The sequence below is a fragment of the Octopus bimaculoides genome, chromosome 4 (assembly GCF_001194135.2).
Source record: "Octopus bimaculoides isolate UCB-OBI-ISO-001 chromosome 4, ASM119413v2, whole genome shotgun sequence".
NCBI lineage: Eukaryota > Metazoa > Mollusca > Cephalopoda > Octopoda > Octopodidae > Octopus > Octopus bimaculoides.
Window position 1 is genome coordinate 94,301,062 of NC_068984.1, and position 11,897 is coordinate 94,312,958.

The 11,897-nt window shown below is 32.5% G+C and overlaps 1 protein-coding gene across 2 annotated transcripts in view; it reads right to left on the bottom strand.

Moving 5' to 3' along the window:
• The window catches only part of LOC106872494 (SLIT-ROBO Rho GTPase-activating protein 1-like), a 518,762-nt gene that overhangs the window by 379,908 nt on the left and 126,957 nt on the right, over positions 1-11,897 (bottom strand). The window contains exon 2 of one of the 2 annotated variants that reach the window (XM_052967276.1): positions 10,536-10,599. The exons of the other annotated variant lie outside the window; for it this stretch is intronic. The gene's annotated coding sequence lies outside the window, so the exon portion shown is untranslated. The remainder of the gene's footprint in view (positions 1-10,535; positions 10,600-11,897) is intronic. 2 annotated transcript variants of the gene reach the window in all.

Consider the following 11,897-nt stretch of genomic DNA (forward strand, 5'->3'; position numbering starts at 1 on the left):
TATATATATATATATATATATATATAGAGAGAGAGAGAGAGAGAGAGAGAGAGAGGTGAGAGGAAGAAGAAGGAAGATGATATCTTGATGGGAGGGAGGGACAGAGGTATGTAGGTCTTTTGGTGCAGAAATGAGGCAGAGCTGTGTGGGAGTTTTCAGTATAAGAGAAGAGATTACCAGTATATAAGAGAATAGATTATGGATATGCAAGAAGGGTTTTCTGATATTGGTGGTGGGGGCATCGCAAACAAGAAATGGCTAGCATTGCCACAGGAAAATCAAAGTAGAAGCAAAGGGCAATAGTAAGGCAAAGAACAATAGAAACACATCAATATTTAAAGGGGTATGGTTCTAGAAGTTATTAGAGAAAGTAACAAGTTACAGGTTATGAAATTAATTCAACTCAAAAACATTAGCATGTGACAAATACATGTTAAATGAATGAAAAGAATGATGAATGATTAAAAACTAGACAAGTTTCTTAGCTTAGTGGCTGGACATTTTGCGTTGTGATCTGATGGTGTCAAATAGCACAGCAAAATAAGAAGGATTGAGAGAAAGCATGTGCAATGAGATTGTTTAAATAATCTACAGTCGGAATTGGTCAAATAAGTGGCTGGCTTCGCCACAAGAAAATTGAAATAGCAGCAAAGGGCAATAGTGAGGCAAAGAACAATAGAAACACATGAGTATTTTAAGGGGTACGATTCTGGAAGTTATTAGAGAAAGTAACGAATTACAGGTTATGAAGTTGATTTAACTCAAGAATGTTAGCATGTTAGTAATACATATTAAATGAATGAAAAGAATGATGAACATTTAAAAACTAGAGAAGTTTCTTAAGCAATTGGACATTTTGCATCGTGATATGATGGTGTCAAATAGCACAGCAAGATAAGAAGATTTGAGAGGAACCATGTGCGATGAGGTTGTTCATATAAACTACAGCCGGAAGTGGTCAAATAAGTGGTTGGTTTCACCACAAGAAAATCGAAATAACAGCAAAGGACAATAGTGAAATGGAAGAAAGGGCTAGTTTCACCAGAGGAAAATCAAAATAGCAGCAAAGGGCAATAGTGAGGCAAAGAACGAAAGAAACACATGAGTATCTAAAGGGGTACAATTCTAGAAGGTAGAGAAAGTAACAAGTTACAGGTTATGAAAAAACTTTTATTTACTTCATGTTGTACAAAGACTCAGAACTGTGGGATAGAGAGCTTCAGCATTTATATCACCCTTTCCAAAGATCATGCTTATTCTCATCCTTTTATCTTCACTGTTAGCATTAGCACTTTATCCCAGATAATTTACTTCATGATGAATATCTGTAGTCATACGCTCTAGTCAGTGGATTTGAGACACCTGCTCTGATTCATCTATTAAGTATTATGTTCTTTTTTAGAGCATCTGGGAGCTTGCCATTACAAAGTGCATCAATAAAAGCTATGTGAGAAAAATTAGCTGACCAAATGAAGAGAGCTTGAGAAAAACAGCTTGTTGCTGATATTGTTATTATGGTCATATTTTTAGTGATATATTGGGGAGATTTTTAGAGATATATTGGGGAGTTAAATTCTTCGATGAAAAAATGAATACGATAACTTACTATTTTATATGTGAAATAATTCTAGCATTAGTTAGGAATACTTTTCCATTGATTATAGACTGATGTGAAATAGCATGCATGTGTATACACAATACACTATTTTACATCTACCTGTAACCAGTGAAATATATATTCTGCTTATAAGCTAGTAAGAACTTATATATATATATGAAAATAGGTATCTTCTAAATAAAGTGAGAAACCATTGCATGTGCTTTATATTTCAGATGATGCAATGATCTCACTATCTTATATATTTTTCCTTAACAATAGAAGTATTGTATGTTTTAATAACAAATGAACAGCTTTAACCAGTCTAATTTACTTAAAACATCAATAAATCAAGCATGACAAATACGATGAAAGTATAATGTTTAAAAAAAGTAAATTACATATAATATCTAAAACTTCTATTAAAAGCAATTCAAATTAAATATTATGAATACCTGCAACTGGGTTGCTTTCTTTGCCTTTTAATTTTTAGTTTTGTATTTTTGCTGTTTTAAATTTTATTTCAGTTCTAAATTACAACTTACTTGTTAAAATAAATCTCCTAAAGCACGATAGTTGTTTATTTTATTTCATTTTTATTTGTAAAGAATTTTATTTGTTTTTATTACTGGTAATATGACACTTATAAGATACAACAACCTTTATTTATTTTTATCAGTCTGAGAATGTCTACTGATAAAAATTTGATAGGATGCTTTATTTCAGAATATTTTTAATAAAAAGTGTAATTTTAAACAAAAATGACAACAACAACAACGGTGGTGGTGGTGGTAGAATCATGACTTTATAGAAGTGAATAGAACTGCTGTCAAAATTTAACTTATTTTACAGAGATAATAAAAATTTTAGAGGGTGACACCATTGTTTCCAGTCTAAAAACAGATTCCATATCCTACCACAATATTCAGCTGAGAAACCACTTCTCAAAATGAAATTCTATATGTAGACAAGGAAAAGCATAACTGTGTAGGCTGACATCTAAGTATAACATGCTACCCTTCTTCCAAGCACATATAACTCAAAGAGAAGATGCTTAAAAATATTTCTAACAATTCAGGATATCATTTTACCAGTATTCCAAACAAAGAGAGGATCCTGTTGACACCCTTTCAAAAGGATCAATTTTAAAATGTCCACAGGTTAATTTGGTGCTAATTTTGTTAGCACCTGGAATGCTCTGTTTTTTGTTGTCTTCTTGACTATTTCTTAAATACAATTAATGGTAATAAAAAATTGAATGAAAGATAACTAATAGTAAAAATTATGGCTAAATGTTTTTGAAAGGGTACAGTTGATTAAATCAATTCCATACTTGACCAGTACTTATTTTCTGCTATGTCTGAAGTATGGTACAAGGTAAACTGGTATGCAACACACTTGTAGTGTGACAAGACATCAAATTTCACAGGATTTGAACTCAAAATGAAAAATGACATAACTAAATATCATATGCATTTTGTTTGACATTCTATTGATTTTGTTAATTCACCATCACCACCACCAACAACAATAACAATACTAATAAAAATAATTGTTTCTAATACCGGTCTGGAATTCGGGGAGAGAGGAACAGTTTATAATATCAATCCCAATAATAGACTGGTATTTTATCTTATTGACCCTGGAGGAAAGAAAGACAAAATTGACCTTGACAAAATTTAAACTTAGTAAATAATAAGCCAGAAGTAATGCTGCAAGGCGTTTTGATTGACGCTTTGACAAATCTGTCAATCCATAACTCTTTGAATAATAATTTTTTCTTTATTAGTCACAAGGGCCCAAAGAGACACAGAAAAATATAAAGATATATAGTGAGATAGAGATGTTATACAAAGATGAGAGCAGGAGTGAAGACATACAAATTTGGACAAATTCTAAATTTATAAAGCACAAAAAGTTATTCAGAAATCAATTTGAAAAAATATGATAAAACACAATATTTAAAAAAGGGTATTTATTTAAAAATTAAACAACTACTTGTAGTGATCAAGGCACCTAAGTTCCTGATTATGTTTCCATGGGCATGCATACCTCAACTTATGTCATTTTGAGTTACTGCATTTTTAACTTCATGTTCTTTTTTTCTATCATTTGACAGCAAAAAATAATTAAAAGAAAATTACCTAAAAACCAATACTAAGGAAAATCAAATAAAATACATATGAAAATATATACAAATCAGTTATTAAAACAGATAAAAGTTAATAAATTTTTTTAAATGTAGCAGCAGTCAAGTTTTCTGTTACTTTGCAAAGGTTATTGAAGACAATGATTTTATTCCCCAGCAAATTTTCAGTGTAGATGAAACTGAGCTTTCCTTGAAAAAAGAATGCCAGGAAGCGAAGTCTATGTTTGGTTTTAAGGTCTCAAAACATTATCTGATTCTTCTGTTCAGAAGTAATTGCTTGAGAGACTACAAGTTAAAGCCTCTCTTATCTTATCATGCGGTAAATTGTTCCTAGCCAAAGGCATCACTCCCAGTGACATGGATGTCTTACACTAAGACTCGGGTGACTGTAATAACTTTTGAAGATTGATTTTACAACCATTTTGCTCCAACATTTGAGCAGTACTGTAAAGAGAAGCAAATTCCATTCAAGGTACTTTTTATTTCAGACACCACTTCTGGCCACCTACAAAATACCTACTCCCTAAAATTATTTCTCTACTGCAAACTATGGACCAGGCTATCATGTCTAATTTCAGACATTACTACCAAAGGCAAGCATCTAGGCAGGATGTAGCAACAACAAAAATGGAGGAAAGTACCACAATTTTTGGAAAACATATGATATTTGCAAGATCATTCTTAATACCAAATTGGTATGGTAGTATGTATCACAAACATGTATGAATGCCATTAGAAAGAGATTGTGTCCCCAATTTCAAGAGTCTGACATTTCTAATTTAAACAAAGAATTGGTGGCATTGTCAAAAGAACTGAATATGGATTTGGAGGAGAAGGGTTTCAATGCATTACTTAATGCAAACAAAGAACCACTCACAAATGAAGAGTTGATAGAGGTTCATGAACTGCAACAAGAAGAGGCACAATACTCAGAACCAGAACTAAAACACTTCAGCATAAACAAAAGCTTGCTGCATTTGGAGAAATCATTAACCATTTTTGAGGAAATGGATCCTAGTGCTGGGTGCTTTGCTAAAATTATGGGGGGGCTGTTCATAACGCTTATGTCCTGGATGACAAGAAGATATAAAACCATTCTCACAAGTTCTTACTGCATGTTGAAAGTCAATGGTCTGAAGTAGAAATGTCTGATGATGAACTAATTCCTTCAACTTTAATGAGAATATTGTAATTTATGCTTCTTTTTCAATCTCCGCTTCTGGCACATCAATATCAAATAAATATTTTTATATATTTTATTTTTCTGTTATTTCTTAGGTTCTTTACAAAATTTTTCTTAAAGTTATCTTTATTTCTTTTTATTTAAATGTTTAAAGTATAGTATTTCATAGCTGCCATTATCGCCTTTTTAAAATTTCAATGGACTTTTAACTTTTTTTTTTCAATGTTTTTGTTACATCCTTTTTGAGTTACCAATGTAAGCTGAGGTGTGCCTATATTTTTCCTAATAAATTCCTAAATTTTCCATGAGAAGTTCTTGCATTATAGTCAGCAGACAATAGCCCATCACTGAAATATAGCATTCATAAAATAAATCCCAAAACTGTACTCTGATTATGTTGTTTCTATGCTATTTAGAATGTGATCCCATCTCTTTTTTTTTTATCTGCATTTTGTTTGGATATTCCTTGTACATATTGTATAAGACTTATTCAAGCTTTGTTTTGTTTGCAAATATCTATGAATTTCCTTTTGGCCAAGATCGAGAGTAGTTTAAATTAACAGAACATAAGTTCTTCCTCATGAAAATGTTTTTTCTTCAGCAGAGAGTTTCTATTTCACAAGAGGTGTACTCCACCTCACATTTTTTATAATTTTTTTCATTTTTTTGCATTCAGTCATTTTTTTTAAAAAGAAGTCTGCTCATCCCATTTGGCTACCATCTGATCTCCTTTCTCATATGTGGATGAGGAGGTGCTGCTATGAGGGGATGCTTCATGACCATTTGCTACAAGTTGTTGCAGATGCCTCTCTTTCTTAACCAGTTATGGGATAGACAGAGAACTTTTGGCTTTTGTGATTCACTCCTGGTGATGAGGAAAGAGAAATGTAATCTGTCACTTGATAAGTTGTACATTGTGTCACACTAAGTTCAACAACTTCCATGATTTGTTGATACTCCTTTTGTTAACCAAAACTTTTCTGCATAGAAAGACTTTAGATGAGCTTTAACATATTTAACAGCTAAGTCATCTACTTTGGAGGAAGAGAATACAAATAAAGTTGGAAAAGATACGAAAAGAACTGGAGCATTTAAATAGGATAATGAGAAGGGAACTTAATAATGAGGCAATACTCATTAAATTGATTGAGCAGTACAGGTTAGAAGAGAGGGGAAAACAAGCAGCACATGATGAATTGTCACAAAGGGCAATGGCATTAAAAACCAAATTGAAGTATTGGTTGTACTTGAAAAGAGATCAGGATGGAAAAGGCTTAATCATTTGCAGAACAGCACAGAAAAATTATTTAAGAACAAGAAAACATGCTGAACAGATTGAAGAAAAACCTTTGCATGGTGGGTATTAGAAAGCCACTGAGGATGTATGTGGAAGGAAATCCTAGGCTTAGTTAAAAAAGGGACAATTGAAAAGAGAAACAGAGTGTTATTATGATGATTCTCTGCTAATGTCAACCATGAAGTGAATTTTAAAGTGTGAACTAGAGATAAACTTAATGTTTTGAGAAAATATATCCCCCTAGCTTTAATAAATAGTTGTGATTTTTCAAACACATTCTGAACCATGCCTTAATGGTAACTAAACATGGCATCATTTATAGGCTGCACTACTCTGTGAATTATTTCCATATTTATGAAAGTGTTTTGAAGCATATAAATAGAAAAAAAATTGTTTTTTGATGTTATTTATCAAGTCAGATAGTTTACTAAGAGAGTCAAATGAAGTTACATAGTATGATTAATAGCCAATTATTTCTGTTATGTCATGTCATATTTTTATGCAAAAATGTCTTATTGGCTCTCAATGAAAAATATATTTTTGTTGAATTTTTTCCACAACGGTAGCAAGTGGCTGTCTTCCAAATCCAGGGCTAACTTTTTGTCCAAAGGCTGAAAATATTCATTTATTGTTGAAATTATTCTTGTCATGTCACATCACAGATTATGTAATGTGATATAATGCCCCTTTAAGTTAATGCAAGAAGAGTAATTGAAACATTTTGAAGGTCACTTCTTTATATTTTATTGCATGAAAAGCAAGAAAATGATGGTGTAATCCACCTAAAATTGAGCACTGATTTAATTACAAGTAAGTTAAAGCCTCATACTCTGAGTAGCTGTAAACACCTCACCACATTAAAATGAACATTAAAATATAAAATTGCTTTTTGGTATTATGGCTAACTTGATTCAGAAATTTCTGTGTGAGAGCCAACTTGGTCACTATTATCCATGATGGCTTCATTTGTCATATTTATTGCAACTGATAAAATACACATCAGATACTTTTGCCTTTCTCTTCTCCATTTCAGTAAAAACATATTTACTGAATGCAGAATGTTTGGAGGTCTTAATGATATATTTTTTAAGGCATGAAACAGTTCTATCCTCAGGCTCCAGGGGAATTTTTTTCAAATTTCAGCTTCTATTCAGTGTTCATTTACAAGAACATATGAAAGCATCATGAAATACGAACTACACTATTAAGCGAAATGAACTACTGTGTTAAGTGAAGTACTCTGGAAACTGACTTTCTTTGTGTTTAGTAACTAGAAAAGTTATTGGTGGTTAATTTTAACCTATAATTTTGTGGGATGTCACTTTGTTCTAACTTCTTGATCTTGAAATTGCACTTTGTTATGTCACATTACATGAAATTATCACGTCATGCATAATGTTTCTCTGCTGGGTGTTTTGGTTGTCAACATTTTGTCTTAGTGTTTGCTGAAGTAGTGCTCAAGCTTCCATCTCAACATAAAGTAGTTTTTATTACACCATTGCTCAATTCAGAAAAAATTTCTTATTCATGCAGTATGTCAGGAAAAAGCTACATCATATCAGGTAAGAAATCTGTCTGAAAATTAAATGCAAAAATATTTTTGAAATACTTTTTTGCTCAAAATATTACTTTTGGGGTATTCTAATATTAGAAATACAAAGGACATTCAAAATTAGGGTTCCCTCCAAATCTTCAGCACATGAAAGAACCAAGCACTACAAATGAGCAGCTTGAGAAAATATGTGTATCTTTTATCTTTATTTTTTAATTGTTTTCAGTCATTAGATTGTGGCCATGCTGTGGCACCGCCTTCAAGAATTTTATTCTATTGGTTTCTTTTGCCGAACTGCTATTTTACAGAGATGTAAACACACCGGCACCAGTTGCTAAGCAGTTGGTAGGAGGAAAAACACAGACACAAAAATACACACACATACCCATATATATAATATATATATGTGTGTGTGTGTGTGTGATGGGCTTCTTTCAGTTTCCATCTACAAAATTTACTCACAAGGCTTTGGTCGGCCAAAGGCTATAGTAAAAGACACTTGCCCAAGGTGCTGAAGAGTGGGACTGAATGTAGAACCACACGGTTGGGAAACAAGCTTTTTACCACACAGCCATGCCTGCACTAGGGAAAAGGTGTCAGCAAAATGTAGAGCATATGAAATTTGGGATAAAACAACAGTACATATTGTTGCAGAATACTCAAAGATGGCCCAGGGAGAATATAAGAAATGGAGACATAGTTATGTTGTGAAAGTTTTACACTGTATCAAAAATGGACATTTGAATCAGGAAGTACATGGCATGGGCACTGGGTAACAGGTAAGAAGATGGACCATCGCAAGCCAGATATTACAGTAACAGACAAGGAAAACTGAGTTTGCATATTGATTGATCCATCATGTCCATTTGATACTAGAATTGTGAAGAAAGTTGATGAAAAGCTAAAAAACTAGAATTCCTTAAAATTTGAGTACTTGGAGCACGAAATCTGAAACAATTATATTTGTGATAATTGGTGCCTTAGGGATTGTAAGAGGTGAAACAGACCAAAGGATAAAGGAGATTGGAATGGAATGTCCTGTAGAGCATCTACAGAAGATTTACCTCTTAGGAACGGGAAAGATCATCAGAAGAGTTTTGAGCACTTGATGGCTTACTGAAATCATGTGAACATCTAAGGATACAGGTAGTAACCTGGTCTCCATGTAAATTCTATCAGGAATATGACTTATCCTAAGATAAGAAGATAATAATAAAAAGTGATACTTTATTTTGTCAACCCCAGACAGATGAAAAGCTAAGTTGATTTTGATAAGATTTGAACTCAGAATGATAAGTAACATTCTCAGCAAAATTACACATTGGGAGTATTAAAAGAGATAATAATAACTTTATTTCAATACTATTCAGCCAAAATAATGTAGTCACACATCTTTTTGTTAACTCTGACAAAACTGATCAAAAATTTAATACATGAAAGCTAGGGACTTGATAAAAAAAAATCTCTTAGGAAAAGAAACCCAAAAGAAGCAGTGAGTTGTGACAGCAATGCTTTATAGATGATGTAACAGTTATGCAGTGTAGATGATGCTGTAACTGGTTCTGAACAGGAAATGTTCAAATAGCAATGTTAAGCAGGTCAAATTGTGAATGACATTGCATAAGTATGATTATGAGAGTGATGTTGTGGCTGAGATTCAGCACAGATGATGTTGTGGAAATATTTTGCAGGAGGATACTGTGTAAAGTTATGATTATGAAGATAAAAGTCATTATATCTAGAGTAGTGGCGAGATGAATCAGTAGACTGCTTGACAAAAAAAACTTACAGTATTTATGTCTATGCATAATTCCTTTTTCTTTTGCGGGTTGATACAATGAAATATTAGTAAAACATCTAGAAGATATGGTTTAATAGTATCGAAAGAATGAACTTAAGAATTAATTAAGGTAGTAAAAAAGAATTCTTTAGAACTGTAACTGAATGGTGAAGAAAAGCAAATATGCATTATAACACAGAGAAAATTATTCCAAGTAGCTAAAACATACTCCATAAATTGCTAATCCAAGATAAGCAGAAGTGAATGAATATGGTAAAATGGATTTTCAAGAAACAAAAACTGAAAGAATAGAAGAAACACAAGCAAACAAATGAGATGTAATTCATGATTAAAGAGGTAAACATGAAATTACATAATGTATTAGTGTTCATAGATTTTAAACACCCACTTGGTCTCAGTTAATCCAAGTTTTTCAACATACTTATACACACATCCACATACACACAATTTCTTTCACCAAATTCCTGGGGCTAGAATAGGAGACACTTACCCAAGATGCCAAACAATGAGATTGATTCATGGCTGTGAAACAAACATTTTTTAAATCACACACATACACCTGCATCCTTATTTCAAGAAATCATATAATAAAGAATGTTTATAAGATATTTGGGTTAAAATAACTGGAATGTAAATCTGTAAAAGTTGCACCAGGAACATAATGTAGGATATATTTAATGATTAATGGTGAGAAAAACTGAAACGAATCTGGAATTCCTTGAGTTTTTGAGCTTATAATGTTTGAATAGAAAATACTGAATAATGTCTCTGAAACTGTTTAATGTTATACTCAAACATACCACAGAACAACAAAAAGTAAAAATCAATATTCAGTAAGATATTATTTGAAGTGTATTTGCCATCAATCTTCAATATCAAAGCATTTTTTAACTTGAGGTTAAAATAAAAGTATATAGGAATCCTTTTAGAAATTACATATTTTAAAAAAAGTGTACCTTTATGGTTCCATTCTTAGAAAACTTCATTTCACTTTCAAGGAAAAAGTATAAGAGTATTTACCTGAAATAGAATAAGAAATTGTGAAATAATAACAAAATAAAAAAAAAAAACACTATCATTATTTATAACTGTTATTATCACAAATTCAGTTTATATCAACAACACAGAACTCTTTCACTAAATCACCAGATAAATTTCCTGTGAGCATAAGGTCAACATATGCTTGAAATATATATATATATATATATATATATATATATATAAACACAAATACCCAGTATACTTTAACATGGTCCATTCTGGACTCTGGAATTCCATACCAGGGCCAGCGCTCTAATTGCAAGCTTTGCTTGAAGGAGGCGTTCCATATTTTAAAATACAATTCTCCCACACTACTTAATCAATATAACGAAGCACTTAGCACTTGTAATCACCGTTTCTTCCATACATTCAAATTCTATCACAGACACAAATGCACAAATGACCACACAACGTACTCACACAACTCCCCATAGGTAACCCCAACCAACTTGAGTTAGCAAATAGGTCTCCCTTCTACCGTCTTTAAAATAGGTTTTAACTCTATTTATAGAATCTTATCATTACTAACTCTGTTCTCTTATTTTGCTTCCTTCCTTTGATACTATTCTCCGAATGCCACCAACACCATCACCACCTACAGGTTCCTTCCTATCCTGACACTGTACACAGTTATAAATACTTCTCCACATTACCTCTCCACACTCCTTTTCTCTACCTATCCATTTCTTTACTAAACTTATACTTCCACCCCCATCTTCTTCCCTTTACTCTCTCTCCTTCTTCCTTCCTTCCTGTCAGTATAACTGACCTCACGATCGCCTACTACTAGCAACAGTATTTCCATTTCTCCCTTAAATTACTTCCTCTCTTCCTTCCTGTCTTAAGGCTTGACCTCTTAATCCTACACACATCTTTCACTCGCTTCAGACTATCCTTTGAGTAAACAACGCACAGAGTATACTGGATATGATATGATATATATCCACCTTTGCAACTACAATTATCTCCGGAAAATAACCACACGGATTCTTTACATGGACGTTTACTGTTGGAATGGAACTATACTCCAAGTACTTTTTCTTCTTTGTTCTTTCTTCTACGCATCGCTCTCACTTCTTACTACAAATCTCCTCTTATAGATGTAATAATCCATTCTTCTACTATTACCATCTCCGATGAAGGGATACATTGAATTTTCCTTGAAACAGCTGTAAGACTTTATACATAAAATATAATTCTACCTTTGCCATTGGTCGCTTTATCTTATTCTTTTTTATATATACACACGCTAATACACGACCCATGTTATAATCCCC